At 37.1% G+C, this 15,668-nt stretch overlaps 1 pseudogene; it reads left to right on the top strand.

Annotated features, from left to right (window-relative positions):
• Positions 1-1,373: 1,373 nt before the first annotated feature.
• LOC148121778 (immunoglobulin kappa variable 1D-13 pseudogene) lies at positions 1,374-1,899 on the top strand (annotated as a pseudogene).
• The last annotated feature ends 13,769 nt before the right edge of the window (positions 1,900-15,668 follow it).

Raw genomic sequence — 15,668 nt, 5'->3', positions numbered from 1 at the left:
ATTTATATGCACAAATGGAAAGGAAGAATCTCCACGACCTTGGATACTCTTGATATAAGTAATTTCTGTACAGTTGAGTGGTCATAAATAAGTAAAATTACATTGTTTACCCAAAAAGATGTTTTAAATATAAGAGATTCTGGTCTTTCTGACAAATAACATCTTCAAGAAGTATTCCATAACTTTTGTAAGAATCATTATAAGCAAGAAACTTCATGGCGAGTTGTGGAGCTCAATGGATACATCAACACAGCACTCCAATACCCAAGGCTCAGGAAATTTTTCTGGAAATGATGGTGAAGAGATTGTGGGATCCATAAGACCACAGAGTCTTCTGTGAGATTTTGCCTCGTGATAACTTCAGAAGAAATACATGTAAGGTATCAGCAACATTATTAACCCAATGTGAACTGAACAGCGAAGACACCAAGAACATGCCAAACTGAATATGGAAAGTCCATGAGGCCCTACTTCTCCACAAAGAATTAAAGATATAGAGTAATTCTGGAAGAAGTAGAGGTACTACTTCCCAGGAAAGAGCCCACCAATTGACTTCCCATGGCCAAATGATCATCCCTAAAAACATACATACAAGTATAATTAAATGGATTTTTTAGTTTCTATTTATGGATGTTTATGTATCCACAATATCTACAAACATAAAATGATAATGTAGCCGGACGGTGGTGAAACATGCCTTTAATCCCAGTATTTGGGAGGCAGCAGAAGGCAGATCTCTGTGAGTTCGCAACCAGCCTGATCTACAAGAGCTAGTGGAGGACAGTCTCCAAAGCTACAGAGAAACCTTGTCTCAAAAAAATCACAAAAATATGTAATGAAAAATAACCATGGATTTGTAAAAGAATAAAGGGGGTTGTAGGAAGGATTCAAAGAAAGAAAGCAGAGAGATAAATGCCTTAATTAAAATACAATCCCACATATAAATAGAAAAAATACGTGCCTGTCTTGGCTCATTAATACCTACAATTACCTATAAAATGACCCTGTAATGATTTATGCTCTTTCTAGAATAGTACTATGTTTGACAGCCCCTGCCATCAAGGGTAACATAACAAGCAAATTCTACATTATTTAAAACAGGAATCAAAATAAAGTTCAAGTAATAGACTAGTGCTGTTCTTTGTTGTCCAAAGATGAGTTCTTTCCTTATAAATAAACATATACTGCCCCTCTTATCTGAGACCTTAGACAACCACAGACTTATAATGATTCTCTTGGGCAGTCCTGTGGCTATGCCCCACCATTGCTGATTTGCATGTGCCCAGAGCACAGCCCACTGGACCGATAACTTCTTCATAGACAGGTCACACCCTGTGTTGGACTCAGCCTCAGACTCATCACACACAGACACGATGATCCCCAGTCCTCTCCTGGGGTTGCTGTTGCTCTGGCTTTCAGGTAAGGAAGACAGCACTGGAAATCTATTCATTTGAGTGTGGTCAGTCCTTCATTGTCGCTGTGAAAGTTTTCTTAGCATAATTAATTGTGTGGGAAATTTGTTTTCAATTTCCAACCTTAGGTGCCAGATGCGACATCCAAATGACCCAGTCTCCAGCCTCCCTTCCTGTGTCTTTGGGAGACAGTGTCACCATCACATGCCAGGCCAGTGAAAACATTTATCGTAGTTTAGCATGGTATCAGCAGAAACCAGGAAATCCTCCCAAACTCCTGATCTATGGTACAAACAGCTTGGATGATGGGGTCCCAACTAGGTTCAGTGGAAGTGGATCTGGGACACAGTATTCTCTCAAGATCAGTGGCCTAAAGTCTGAAGATGCGGCAAGTTATTACTGTCAACAGTCTAGCAGTTACCCACCCACAGTGATTCAAGTCATGACAAAAATCACCCAGGAAAACAGAAGTGAGAGCCTAAGATGACCAAATAGTTCCTTCTTGTTTCTGCATCTGCTGTTTCTTTTTATCAATGTGATGTTTTGTTCAGGGGTCAGATGAATTTTTATATGACATAAATCTCTGTCCTCTTTCCAAACACGAACACTAAAATCATGGGTCTTCTTTGCATTACCTCCGTAAAAAATAGAAAAAAAAATGCTTTCCTGAGTAACAGAAAAATATGAACAGCTAAAATTCATCCAATAGAGATGTTAAAACACACATGTGCATACACACACACACACACACAATCATAAACATACATACAATCACATGCAGCTGAGGTAATCTTTTCAAGATATTAATATCTAACTATGTTAAAATCAAACTATGTTAAAATCCCAAGGAAGAAGGCTCAGGTGCTGGCTTATTGGTTAACATTAATTAATTAGTAATATTTATTACATGTGATTTGTTTGCCGTAAGAGTATAATTGTATTAACCCTTTACTGACTGCCTATGTTTTTGACTGAGTTATTTTTGACTATTGTATGTATGAGACCATTATTATTCAAGGAACTTTATTTGCTTCATCAATATTGTTCAGTCATTATTTCATAGTGAATTTTCCCATGTAGATAACTGATATTGATTTACTTTTTAAAATCATTTGGTTGTATTATAGCATATAATATATAAATCGACACATTACATAATTATTAAATAAAATAAACTTATTCATTACTTTGTATGTTTAGTAGTTTGAGTAGTGGATATATAAAATATATATAGCCATCAAATCTGATGCATACATTATACCATTATAAACTGTTCTCATGAGTATCATAAGATACAATACTCCTGAAAACCATGTCTTTAAGCTATATGACTTTCATGAGTTTACATAATGAAATTAGGCAATACACATTATAGGTTCATACATATTTACACTGAATCACAGTAATGCACAATAGGCAAATCACCATTAATTTTGCATATTATGGAAGAAATTAAGGTTTAATCTCAAGTCCTTGTCAATTATTTTGTGTGGAATATATAAAATATGTATAAATAAATGTATATGTAAGTATATACAATATAAAGTAATATCATTTATTAAAATATAAGATTAAAACTATTTTAATTGTGCATGTGTACACACAAACACACACACACAAACAAAAAGTTTTATTAGACTAGAAAGAAGATAAAAGTTAACATAGTTAAAAAGAAAGGAACAACAAATATTTTAAAAATGTAACAAAATAAAAAATGAATTTTCATTTTACATATCAATTCCATATTCTACTTCCTTCTCTCCTCCCATTTTCTACACTCTCCCCTTCCCACCCCAATACACACACACACACACACACACACACACACACAATTTATTTATTTATTTATTTTTAAAAGAAAGCAAACTATTTTTTTATTATACTTACCAATCCCAGTTCCCACTCCCTCCCCTTCTCCCATTCCCTCCACTTACCTACCCTCTTATCCAGTCCACAGAGAGGATAAAGCACATTGTTTTGAGGAAGGTCTAAGGCCCATCTTACTATATCTAGGCTGAGCATAGTATCAATCCAAATAGAATAGCCTCCCAAAAAAAGCAGTAGGGATAAATCCTGGTGCCACTGCCAGTGGCCCCTCAGTCTTCCCGGCTGTATGACTGGAGTTGGTGAGCTCTCATTAGCTCAGGAAACCTGTTTCAGTATGTATTCCCATCATTGTCTTCACCTCTTTGTTCCTATTCTAACGCCTCCTCAGTTCAGTGCTTCTCTTTGGATCTGTGCCTCTTTTTCTATCAGTTGCTGGATGAAGGTTCTATGGTGACATTTGAGGTATTAATCAATCTGACTACAGGGCAAGGCCAGTTCAGACACCCTCTCCACTATTGCTTAGGGTGTTAGCTGGTATCATTCTTGTGGATTCCTGCAAATTTCACTATTGCCTGGGTTTTGATAGTTCTATAATGGTTCCCTCAATTAAGGTATCACTTCCCTTGAAACAATGGATTTTTATGTTGACAGCAGTGTATCATATCTAGACACACAAACATTGAATGCTTTGTATCATGCACAGAAATCAGAGTATAAATTTGACGCAACATAGGGTAGATCCTATATTGAAGGAGAAAGGACAGGAAAAAAGGTACTAAAAGCATGGAAACATAATTTTTCATGAGTAACATTTAAGAAAACATATAAAATAGACTGAAGGATTCACACAAAGAAGCATGCTTTTGATGCACAATAGGCCTAATGCAGCTGTAGTTGCCATGGGAATTAATTCAATTAGCTGTGTGAATTCAAATACAGTTCTTTGAATAGACAACTTCTACTTTTTGTTTACCTAGTTTGATCTAATGGAAGTTAAGACTTTAAACATTTCTGATTTTACCTACTTAAAATGTCTTGGTTGTTACTGAAGAGCATGTTTTTAATTATACTGTTGTATAATTCAAAATAATGTTAATCAATTTTACAATATTACTACTGTCTTGATAACATCTTATAATTAAAACATAAATATTTCATTAATTTAAGTGATTGAAATGAATCATCAATGAGTATCTCTCTTGAAATAAATTAAATATGAATAAATATTATATCTTAAAGATAGTTTATTAGAATTTCTAATGAAATTTCATATTTCTTTTTTTTGTTTGTTTGTTTGTTTTTTTTTTTTAGTAAATTTTATTAAATTATAAAAGTTTCCATTTCCGCCCCCCCTCCCAACACCCTCCCACTCCCCCCACTCCCCCCCTCCTTCCCCTCTGTCCCCCAGGGCAGTCAGGGTTTCCTGCCCTGTGGGAAGCTCCAGCTCCCTCCCCCTCCCTCCAGGTCCAGGAAGGCGAGCGTCCAAACAGACTGGATCCCCAAAATCCAGCATATGCAGAGGAAACAGGTCCCAGTGTCATAGTCAATGGCTTTTCAGAAAGACCCCGGGCCAGCCACAGTCAGAGAATCCGGCCAAATTCCGAGAATCTGGCTAGATCACGTCCTCGTTCAGTCCCAGTCCGACTGGCCCTGGTAAATTCTCATCAGATCCGTTCCCTTGTATCAGTGGGTGATAGCATCCCTCGCAGTACTGATTTCGTCTTTCATGTTCCTCCTCCTTCCGCTCCCCCTCCGGACCTCGGGGGGCTCAATCCGTTGCTCCAATGTGGGCCTCCGACTGCATAGCCGTCCTTCGCCAGATGAAGGATCTATGGTGATAAGCAAAATATACATCAGTATGGTCATGGGCCACGGCCGATTCAGGCACCCTCTCCTCTGTCCAGAGAGCAATCTGGGGGATTTCTCCTTGGACCTGGGATCCCATATATAATCAAGTCTCCTGTAAACCCTAAAATGGCTCCCTTAGTTGAAATATATTGTTCCCTGATCCCATATTCATCCTACCTCCCTCCCCCCCCATCCCCGGCCACCAAGCTTTCCCCGTTCCTCCCCTACTCCCTTCTCTCTAGCCCTCTCCCCCTCCATCGACCCTCCCACCCCCCCATGCACCCGAGGTTACCTGGGACTCTTGTCTATTTCCTACCTCCTGGTGGATAGCTAAATAATCTTCATCAGGTTCATCTTCTTATTTAGCTTCTCTAGGATCACGAATAATAGGCTCAAAGACCTTTAATTATGGTTAGAATCCACTTATGAGTGAATACATACCGTGTTCCTCTTTTTGGGTCTGGCTTACCTCACTCAGTAAAGCGTTTTCTATTTCCATCCATTTGCATGCAAAATTCAAGATGTCATTGTTTTTAACCGCCGAGTAAAACTCTAATGTATATATGTTCCACACCTTTTTTAACCATTCTTCTATTGAGGGGCACCTAGGTTGTTTCCATGTTCTGGCTATTACAAATAGTGCAGCTATGAACATAGTTGAACAAATGCTTTTGTAGTATGTTAGGGAATCTTTAGGGTATATTCCCAAGAGTGGTATTGCTGGGTCCTGAGGGAGGTTGACTCCCAGTTTCCTGAGAAACCGCCACACTGATTTCCACAGTGGCTGCACGAGTTTGCATTCCCACCAACAATGGATGAGTGTTCCCCTCACCCCACATCCTCTCCAGCATAGGCTATCGTTGGTGTTTTTGACTTTAGCTATTCTGACAGGTGTAAGATGGTATCTCAAAGTGGTTTTGATTTGCATTTCCCTGATCGCTAAGGAGGTTGAGCATGACCTTAAGTGTCTTCTGGCCATTCGAAGTTCATCTGTTGTGAATTCTCTGTTAAGATCAGTACCCCATTTTTTAATTGGGTTAATTAGAGTTTTAGTGCCTAGTTTCTTGAGTTCTTTGTATATTTTGGAGATCAGACCTTTGTCTGATGAGGGGCTGGTGAAGATCTTCTCCCAGTCAGAAGGCAGCCTTTTTGTCCTACTGACAGTGTCCTTTGCTTTACAGAAGCTTCCCAGTTTCAGTAGATCCCATTTATTCATTGTTTCTCTTATTGTCTGTGCTGCTGGGGTCCTACTTAGGAAGAGGCCTCCTGTGCCTATATCTTGTAGACTACTTCCCACTTTCTCTTCTATCAGGTTCAAAGTGGACGGATTAATGTTGATGTCTTTAATCCATTTGGACTTGATTTTTGTGCATGGTGATAGATATGGATCTACTTTCATTTTTTTACAGGTTGACATCCAGTTATGCCAGCACCATTTGTTAAAGATGCTTTCCTTCTTCCATTGTATACCTTTAGCTCCCTTGTCGAAAATTAGGTGTTCATAAGTTTGTGGGTTAATATCTGGGTCTTCTATTCGATTCCATAGATCGACTTCTCTGTTCTTATGCCAATACCAAGCTGTTTTCAATACTGTAGCTCTATAATAGAGTTTGAAGTCAGGGATGGTAATGCCTCCAGAAGTTCTTTTATTGTATAAGATTGTTTTGGCTATCCTGGGTTTTTTGTTTTGCCATATAAACTTGATTATTGTTCTCTCAAGGTCTGTGAAGAAGTTTGATGGGATTTTGATGGGGATTGCATTGAATCTATAGATTGCTTTTGGTAGAATTGCCATTTTTACTATGTTGATTCTCCCAATCCAAGAGCAGGGGAGGTCTTTCCATTTTCTGGTATCCTCCTCAATTTCTTTCTTCAAAGACTTAAAGTTTTTGTCAAATAGGTCTTTCACTTCCTTGGTTAGAGTAACCCCAAGATATTTTATGCTATTTGTGGCTATCATGAAAGGTGATGCTTCTCTGATTTCCCTCTCTGCTTCTTTATCCTTTGTGTATAGGAGGACCACTGATTTTTTGGAGTTGATCTTGTATCCTGCCACGTTACTAAAGGTGTTTATCAGCTGTAGGAGTTCTTTGGAAGAGTTTTTGGGGTCGCTTATGTACACTATCATATCGTCTGCAAATAACGAAAGTTTAACTTCATCCTTTCCAATTCGAATCCCCGTGATCCCCTTATGTTGTCTTATTGCTATTGCTAGAACTTCAAGCACTATATTGAAGAGGTATGGAGAGAGTGGACAGCCTTGTCGCGTTCCTGATTTTAGTGGAAAGGCTTTGAGTTTCTCTCCATTCAGTTTGATGTTAGCTGTCGGCTTGGTGTATATTGCTTTTATTATATTTAGGTATGATCCTTGTATCCCCAGTCTCTCCAACACCTTTATCATAAATGGGTGTTGAATTTTGTCAAATGCTTTTTCAGCATCTAGTGAGATGATCATATGGTTTTTTTCTTTCAGTTTATTTATATGATGGATTACATTGATAGATTTGCGTATGTTGAACCAGCCCTGCATCTCTGGAATGAAGCCGACTTGATCATAATGGATAATTTTTCTAATGTGCTCTTGGATTCGGTTTGCCAGTATTTTATTGAGAATTTTCGCGTCGATGTTCATGAGTGAGATTGGCCTGTAATTCTCTTTCTTGGTTGTGTCTTTGTGTGGTTTTGGTATTAGGGTAACTGTAGCTTCATAAAAGGAGTTAGGCAGTGACTCTTCTGTTTCTATATTGTGGAATACGTTAAGGAGTATAGGTATTAGCTCTTCCTGGAAGTTCTGGTAGAATTCTGCATTGAAACCATCTGGTCCTGGGCTTTTTTTGGTAGGGAGATTTTTGATAACAGCTTCTAACTCTTCGCGACTAACAGGTCTATTTAGATTGTTCACCTGTTCTTGGTTCAACTTTGGTATATGGTATTTATCTAAAAAAATGTCCATTTCTTTTACATTTTCCAACTTTGTGGCATATAAACTTTCATAGTAAGATCTAATGATTCTCTGAATTTCCTCTGTGTCTGTGGTTATGTCCCCCTTTTCATTTCTGATCTTATTAATTTGCATGTTCTCTCTCTGCCGTTTGATTAACTTGGATAGGGGTTTGTCAATCTTGTTGATTTTCTCCAAGAACCAGCTTTTTGATTCATTGATTCTTTGGATTGTTTTCTCTGTTTCTATTTTGTTGATTTCAGCCCTCAGTTTGATTATTTCCAGTCTTCTAGACCTCCTGGGTGAATCAGCTTCTTTTTTTTCTAGATCTTTCAAGAGTGCTGTTAAGTCTCCAATGTGTGCTTTCTCCGCTTTCTTTAATTGGGCACTTAGTGCTATGAACTTTCCTCTTAGCACTGCTTTCATAGTGTCCCATAGGTTTGAGTATGTTGTGTCTTTGTTTTCATTAAATTCAAGGAAGAGATTAATTTCTTTCTTTATTTCTTCCTTGACCCAGGGGTGATTTAGTAGTTGACTGTTCAGTTTCCATGAGTTTGTTGGCTTCCTGGGGGGAGCATTGTTGTTGAATTCTAATTTTAGTCCATGGTGATCTGACAAGACACAGGTAGTTACTAATATTTTTCTATATTTCTCCCCTCCCACTGAGCCCATAAAATTTCCCCAGCTCAGCTGCCTTGCACACTGGGCCTGCTCTATAGGGGCATCCCGGAAAGAGGCAGTGCCTGTGGTTCAATACCCTGCTTGGGGAAAGGTAGGCATTCTATCAGTGAACTCCCTGCCCAACAAGGGAACCTGACCCGATACCAGAAGCTCCAATAGAGAGCATTTGATCGAAGAGATGGGCAGACGCCAAGGCAAGACCTCCTCCAACAATCTGAAAAACAACATGAAAATATCAGATCCCAATGACCCTACAACAGAAGGATTTGAACACTCTAACCCAGATGAAGTGGAAAAAAGTGCCATCATGAAAGCAATAGAGTCCCTTAAACAGGATATGAATAACTCCCTTAAGGAACTGGTCGAGAAGTATAACAAAAAGTTTGAAGAAAGAGGCACAGACTTAGAGATTGGATACGAAAACAGGATCCAACATTCTGCTGTTTACAAGAAACACACCTCAACCACAAAGACAGACACTTACTCAGAGTAAAGGGTTGGGAAAAGGTTTTCCAAGCAAATGGACCTAAGAAACAAGCGGGTGTGGCCATTCTAATATCTAACAAAATCGACTTCAAACTAAAATCAATCAGAAGAAATGGAGATGGACATTTCATACTCATAACTGGAACAATTCATCAGGAGGAAGTCTCAATCCTGAATATCTATGCTCCTAATATAAAGGCACCCACATATTTAAAAGAAACTCTTCTAGAACTCAAGGCGGTCATCAAACCACACACACTAATAGTAGGATACTTCAACACTCCTCTCTCACCAATGGACAGGTCAATCAGACAGAAACCAAACAGAGAATTGAGAGACCTATTGGAGGTATTGAATCAAATGGACTTAACAGACATCTATAGAACACTCCACCCAAATAGGAAAGAATATACCTTTTTCTCTGCAGCTCATGGAACCTTTTCATATTTCTTAATGTAACTATTTTCAAAATAAAGAATAATTTAACAGATAAAATTTAATAAGAACTTTTTACAAGTTTAATTTGTGACATTATATGAAGTATGCTACTACTCCATGACGATAACCTACTGAAGTCAAACAAGCTTCCGTTTAACAATTTTTGAATATATTGAACCCCTATGTTTGTAAAACTGACTCTGGTCTTATGTTGTTGAAACTCAAACTGGGATTGACAGATATAAGACTCAAGAGTTATCAAAGACTTACGAGTTCTTATATGTGATTCATATCCACTTTTTTTATCAATAGAAATGATTGTTTGGATTTCATGTTTTACTATATCAATAGCAAGTTTTATTTTGTATTTACAGATACATTTTGAAATTACGAAGCATGAAACAATTTAATATGGATAATATGGTCATAACTGAGCCACAGTGCAGAGTTCGAGTAAATAAAGCAGGCTGAGGATATAAATAAAATGTAATATTGATTAAAAGAAAAAACAAAAAGAAAACATAAAGGCCAAATGAAGAAATCAGAACAGTAATTCTGAGAAGAAATATTTTATCTAGTAAATCTGACATTGACAACTGCAGTCTGATCTCAGAGTCATTTTAGAAAGTAAAAAAATAAAACAGCAAAAGCAATATACGTCGACTGTAAAGGAGTCCATTTCTTTTTTTCATTTTATTTAATCTTGAATATTGGTAATGACATGAACGAATGAAAACCACTTATTGAGATACCAGATCACAACAATCCTATATGTGAGACCTAAAACAAACGGGTTGTAAGCCAATGTTAGTTTAAAAAGTTCATATCTCAAATCCTTTTTCAATAGTTGTGTAAAAGATCTGAGGTTCTGTACAACTTCTACTTCAAATGTGCAGCACCTTAATGTGTAGTTTTCTTGTGTTCATCAGGAGTCAGTTTGTATACCACTCTCAAGGGTACTAACCCACAATATTAAAATTAGGTCATTCTTTTTCTTGAAAATGTGCTTTTTTGTGAGTAATCCTATCATTTCCTCCAGATCTATGCATAGAACTTTGCAGATCCTATGAAGATTTAATGAACATTCCATGAAAAAGAGTTGTAGTGCTATTTGATTTAAGACAATGAAGTGTATTGGAAAAAGGGCTTGTATAGTACTGTGAGGGATAAGTGATTTAGGCTGACATGAAATTGACATATGTTGTGTTAATGACTGTAGAATGTTCTGAGAATAATTCTTAATGAAGAAAGTGAAACAGTGATAGCCAGCTGAAAAGTCCAGACGTTGTCACTCCAACAGTAAAATCAATGTATTATAAGTGAAGTCTTACTTTCTGGAGATTAAGAAATTTTCTGTTGATTTTCCCAGGTATGAGGCAGGTACAGATCACATGAAGACTATCTTCTACCAGAAACTTTCTTAATCTGGAACCTGGGTAACAATGAATTCACTTCTGCATGTCTGTAGAGAACAAATGCACTTCATATAATCACTGTCCATGTGAATGTTCTGTTTCTCTGCAATGCATTAGAACATGTGAAAGTCAGTATGTGGTTGGTGTGAGTGTTACAGACACTTAATGGAAAGTGGAGAAATTATAAATGAAATTATATAGGTGACCATAACCCCCTAAAAATAAAATATTCTGTGGTTGGATTTTAGGTGGCTCAGCTGTTCATATTTTTTCTTAAGCTTGTAAAGGATTCTGGATCTATATCAGCTTCTACATGGTGACTTTAAATCAAACAAGTTACAGGGGTGGAACCAAAGAACTCAAATATAAGTACAACCACACATGTGCTGCACATGCAGGCACACCAGTCACATCGATTAAAAGAAAACTTTAAAAAAAACCTTAATTATAATTTTCAATAATATACAGAATAGTACATAAATAATAAACATTTGCATGTCAAATGTATTTTTCAAGGCAGTGTTGTCATTTGTTTAATAAATTAACATTTTGATAAACTCTTTGTAAGCATACATTTTTTCCTTAATGAAAACATACATATATCTTGTTAGTACATGTAATACATCAATATTACTTACCAGAATTAGAGCATAGTTCATACTTTTTATGTCTATTGTAGTCTCTATGATGGACCCCTCAAAAAAAATTTATCACACAAACTTCAAGGTCACATTAGTCATTGAATGTCAGGGTAATCAGTTTCTTAATGTCTGCATCTACTTGTTATTTCTAACAACTCTCCTGTCTCCATCTTCATCATGATTTTCAGGCTCTGAGTGTGTGACTTTCTCATCCAGTCTGATCTCTATCTCATACAGAATGGTTGTTTGCATATGTAAAACTCCATCATTTAATCCCTCATGGAAACTCACACCAAGTCCATAATATCATTATTTCCAATGAGTTTATATACTCTGAATATCATTATGGTTCTAAATACCCATGTGTGGCTTCCAATTTCACTTTCTTACCATGTTTCTCTTACCAAAGAGTTTTCATCTTGCTGCCTTTAAACTAAACTAAGGTACATATCTTCTTAGTATCTAGAAGATATAGTGATCATAGTATTTCCAACTTTAAGAAGCCTGTACGTTTAAGGACAAACAATGAAGCTTTCTGAGAGAAATCTCACTTTCCTTAAATACAGTTACTTCTGTTAAGGGGGATTGAAGTCATGTACAATAATCTGAAGTCTCAAGGAAACATAGAGCATAGATATAATCCCAGCAGAATCTAGGAAGGAAATTCATATGCATAGATGAAAAGGGAGAAACTCCATGACTTTGTCTTCTCTAGAGAGATGTAGCTCTTATGTAACTAATCAATCATAAATAAATAAAGTTATATAGTTTACCTGAAAATATTTGTTTGTTACATGAGGTCCTTTTTTTCCTTACAAATTATTTCTTCTAGTAGAATTTTCTTGGTCTTTTGGTATTAATTATGAGGAAGAGAATGCATGGTGAGTGAGAAGTTGAGTCCCAATGGATACATCGACACAACATGCCAACACCCAAGACATAGATAACATTTTGAAAATGGGGTTAAATTATTGTAAGAGCCATAGAAAAAAAGGATTTTGCCGTGAGATTTTTTTGCCTCCTAGTAATATTAGCAGATACAAATGTAAAGTCTCACCAACATTTTCAACTAAATGTGAGCTGAACAGGGAAAACACCAAGAACATATCAAACAGACAGGGGAAAGCCCACAAGACCTCAAATCTCTGGAAAAAAAATTAAAATAACCTAGTCACACTTTAAGCAGGTGAGGTACTCCTCCCCAAGAAAGCACATCAATTAATTACTCATGACCAAAGGATTATCCCTGAAAATAAATATACAAGTATCATTGTAAGAACTTCACAGCTTGTATTTAGAGATATATAGAGATATATGTGTATATACAAATAGATAAATGCATAAAATAGTAAAGTAATGAAAAAATAAATCATGAATTTGAAGTAGAGAGAAGTGGGGTATATGGGAGGATTTAAAGGGCAGAAAGGAAGAGAAAATGCCTTATTGTAAATAGAATCTTGCAAATAAGTAGAAAAAAGAAGCTGCTTGTCCACAATTACAAGTATAGCTACCTGTAAAAGAATGTTGTAATGATTTATGTACTTCCTAGAATTATATTATAAATGACAGTCCTTGCCATTGAGGGAAACATAAAAAGGAAATTCTACATTATACATAACAAGCATCAAAGGAAAGTTGCACTTCATAGACTAGAGCTATCCCTAGTAGCACTATGTAGAGGAACATAATTCCTCCAAATAAATTTAGACTCCCTGTCTGATATAAGACATTTGAGGACCACATTCCTATAAGGAATCATTTGAGCAGTCCTGACTGTGCCAAGCCATTGCTGATTTGCATATGCCCAAAGAATAGCCCACTGTCCTGAGGACTTCTTCATTGACTGGTCAAACCCTGTGTTGGAGTCAGTCTTGTACAGATAACAGCACAGAAATGAGGCCATCCACTCATCTCCTTGGGTTGCTTCTGCTATGGCTAACAGGTAAGGAAGTCATCATTGTAAATGTATACAGTTTAGTATGGTTGGTCATGCCTGGTCTCAAGGAAAGTTCTCTTAATGTAATTAATTGTGTGGAAATTTGTTTTCAATTTTCCATCCTCATGTGCCAGATGTAAAATCCAAATGACCCAATCTCCAGCATCCCTGTCTGCATCTCTGGGAGACAATGTCACCATCACATGACATGCAAGTCAGAACATATACAATGTTATAGCGTAGTATCTGCAGAAACCAGGGAAATCTCCCAAGCTCCTGATTTATGCTGCAAGCAACTTGGCAAATGAGGTACCATCAAGGTTCAGTGGCAGTGGTTCTGGCACACAGTTTTCTCTGAAGATCGTTGGCCTGTATACTGAAGATAGTATATCAGTACTCCTCAAACAGTGATGCAAGCCATGACAAAACTACTGCTGTAAGCACAAGTGAGAGTCAAGTCTGCTCTAACTGTTCATTCTGTAATCTCCAGCTGCTTGGACAGTTTTACATTGTGAAGATATAAAAATCAATGTGATGTCTTGTACAGAGATCAGAAGAAATTTTATGTTATAAATCTGTCCTCATTCCAAACACAAGCATTAAAAACACAGCAATTCTTTCATTATTTGCATGAATTAAAAGCTTTTCCTGAGCATCATTGTTAGGAGAGTACTGATATTCAATTTTTCCTCTGTAATTCACAGGTGTGCCATAGAAAGGAATTGATTAAATATAACCCCCACACCATTTAACTAATAAGTATTAATAGATCAATTCACTATAGTCACTACATGAAATATTATACATATTTAATTCATATAAATCAATTGAGTTGTAATTGACATGTGGCATGCCACTTGCCAAAACACCAGAGGCCAAGCTATCACTTAAAAAGTCTTTTCAAACTAAATTTCTGAGGAACATGTGAGTGAAGTGAGTGAACACATGCATATAACCAGGAACTGGGCAGAGCTGGACAAAGATGCAGGGATGCTTTATGTTTGTCACTTAGCTGGTTGATGTGCAGGTGTCCCAAACTAAACCAGAATGTTTTAGATTTTGTTGAACACTGTGCTAATTTTATACTTTATTACAAAAAGTATTTTGATGAATAGTTTCAGCAATACATTGGATATAAACACAAATGTATAGTCCTTTGTTTCTGTATTCATGTCACATCAATACAGAATTATTCCATTTGAATCAAAGTGCTTCCTCCTGCCACATTCCTGCTGTATTTGGCTTGGCATCATTATATTGTTAAAGACTACCACTGTATCTAATAGAGTGTGGTTATTTCATGGAAAATGGCATCTCCTTCCTGTGCAAGATAATTTTTTAAGAGCAATGATGTTTGTTTAAATCTATGTTTTGATTAAACTTTCTGAGTCATCTTAAAAGATACAGGTGATTGGGACAGTTAGTGAAAATAATTAAGGAAATGTTTTAGGTTTCTCTGTCAATTGTTTCAATAAGAGAACAGACAATTTCACGTCCTCTAGAAATTTACCCAGAAATCTAACCACTCAATGATTGCAACAGTTTGTCCTTTCTCCTTTTTTTTACATTTCAAAGGATTAATTATGTATTTTTTGCAATTTTATTAAATTATAAAAGTTTCCATTTCCGCCCCTCCTCCCACCACCCTCCCACTCCCCCACGCCCTCTCCTCCTCCCTCTCCATCCCTAAGAGCATGTTTCCTCTGCATATACTGGATTTTGCGGATCCAGTCCGTCTGGACACTCACCTTCCTGGACCTGGAGGGAGGCAGGAGGAACTTGATCTTCCCACTGGGCAGGAAACCCTGACAAGTCCTTTCTCATTTTTAAAGGACATTCCAATTCTGGAAGTTCAGGTGAACATTCTAGTTAAAGGGAAGAGGTGTGCTATGGAACAGAACTGTCTACCAAGGTCTTTTCCTGACAGCTGGGGGCCAGCCTCAGCAGAGAAGTGGATCTCCAATCTGGGATGTCTGGAAGACATGATCACAGGATTCTGATGCAAGCTGACAGGCTATCAGAAGCAGGACAAGTTCTTCTTCT

This window comes from Myodes glareolus, chromosome 6, assembly GCF_982192425.1.
Source record: "Myodes glareolus chromosome 6, mMyoGla1.1, whole genome shotgun sequence".
In the NCBI taxonomy this organism is placed as follows: Eukaryota; Metazoa; Chordata; class Mammalia; order Rodentia; family Cricetidae; genus Myodes; species Myodes glareolus.
Note: the sequence above shows the minus strand (reverse complement) of the source record. Positions and strands in the feature narration are given on the sequence as shown.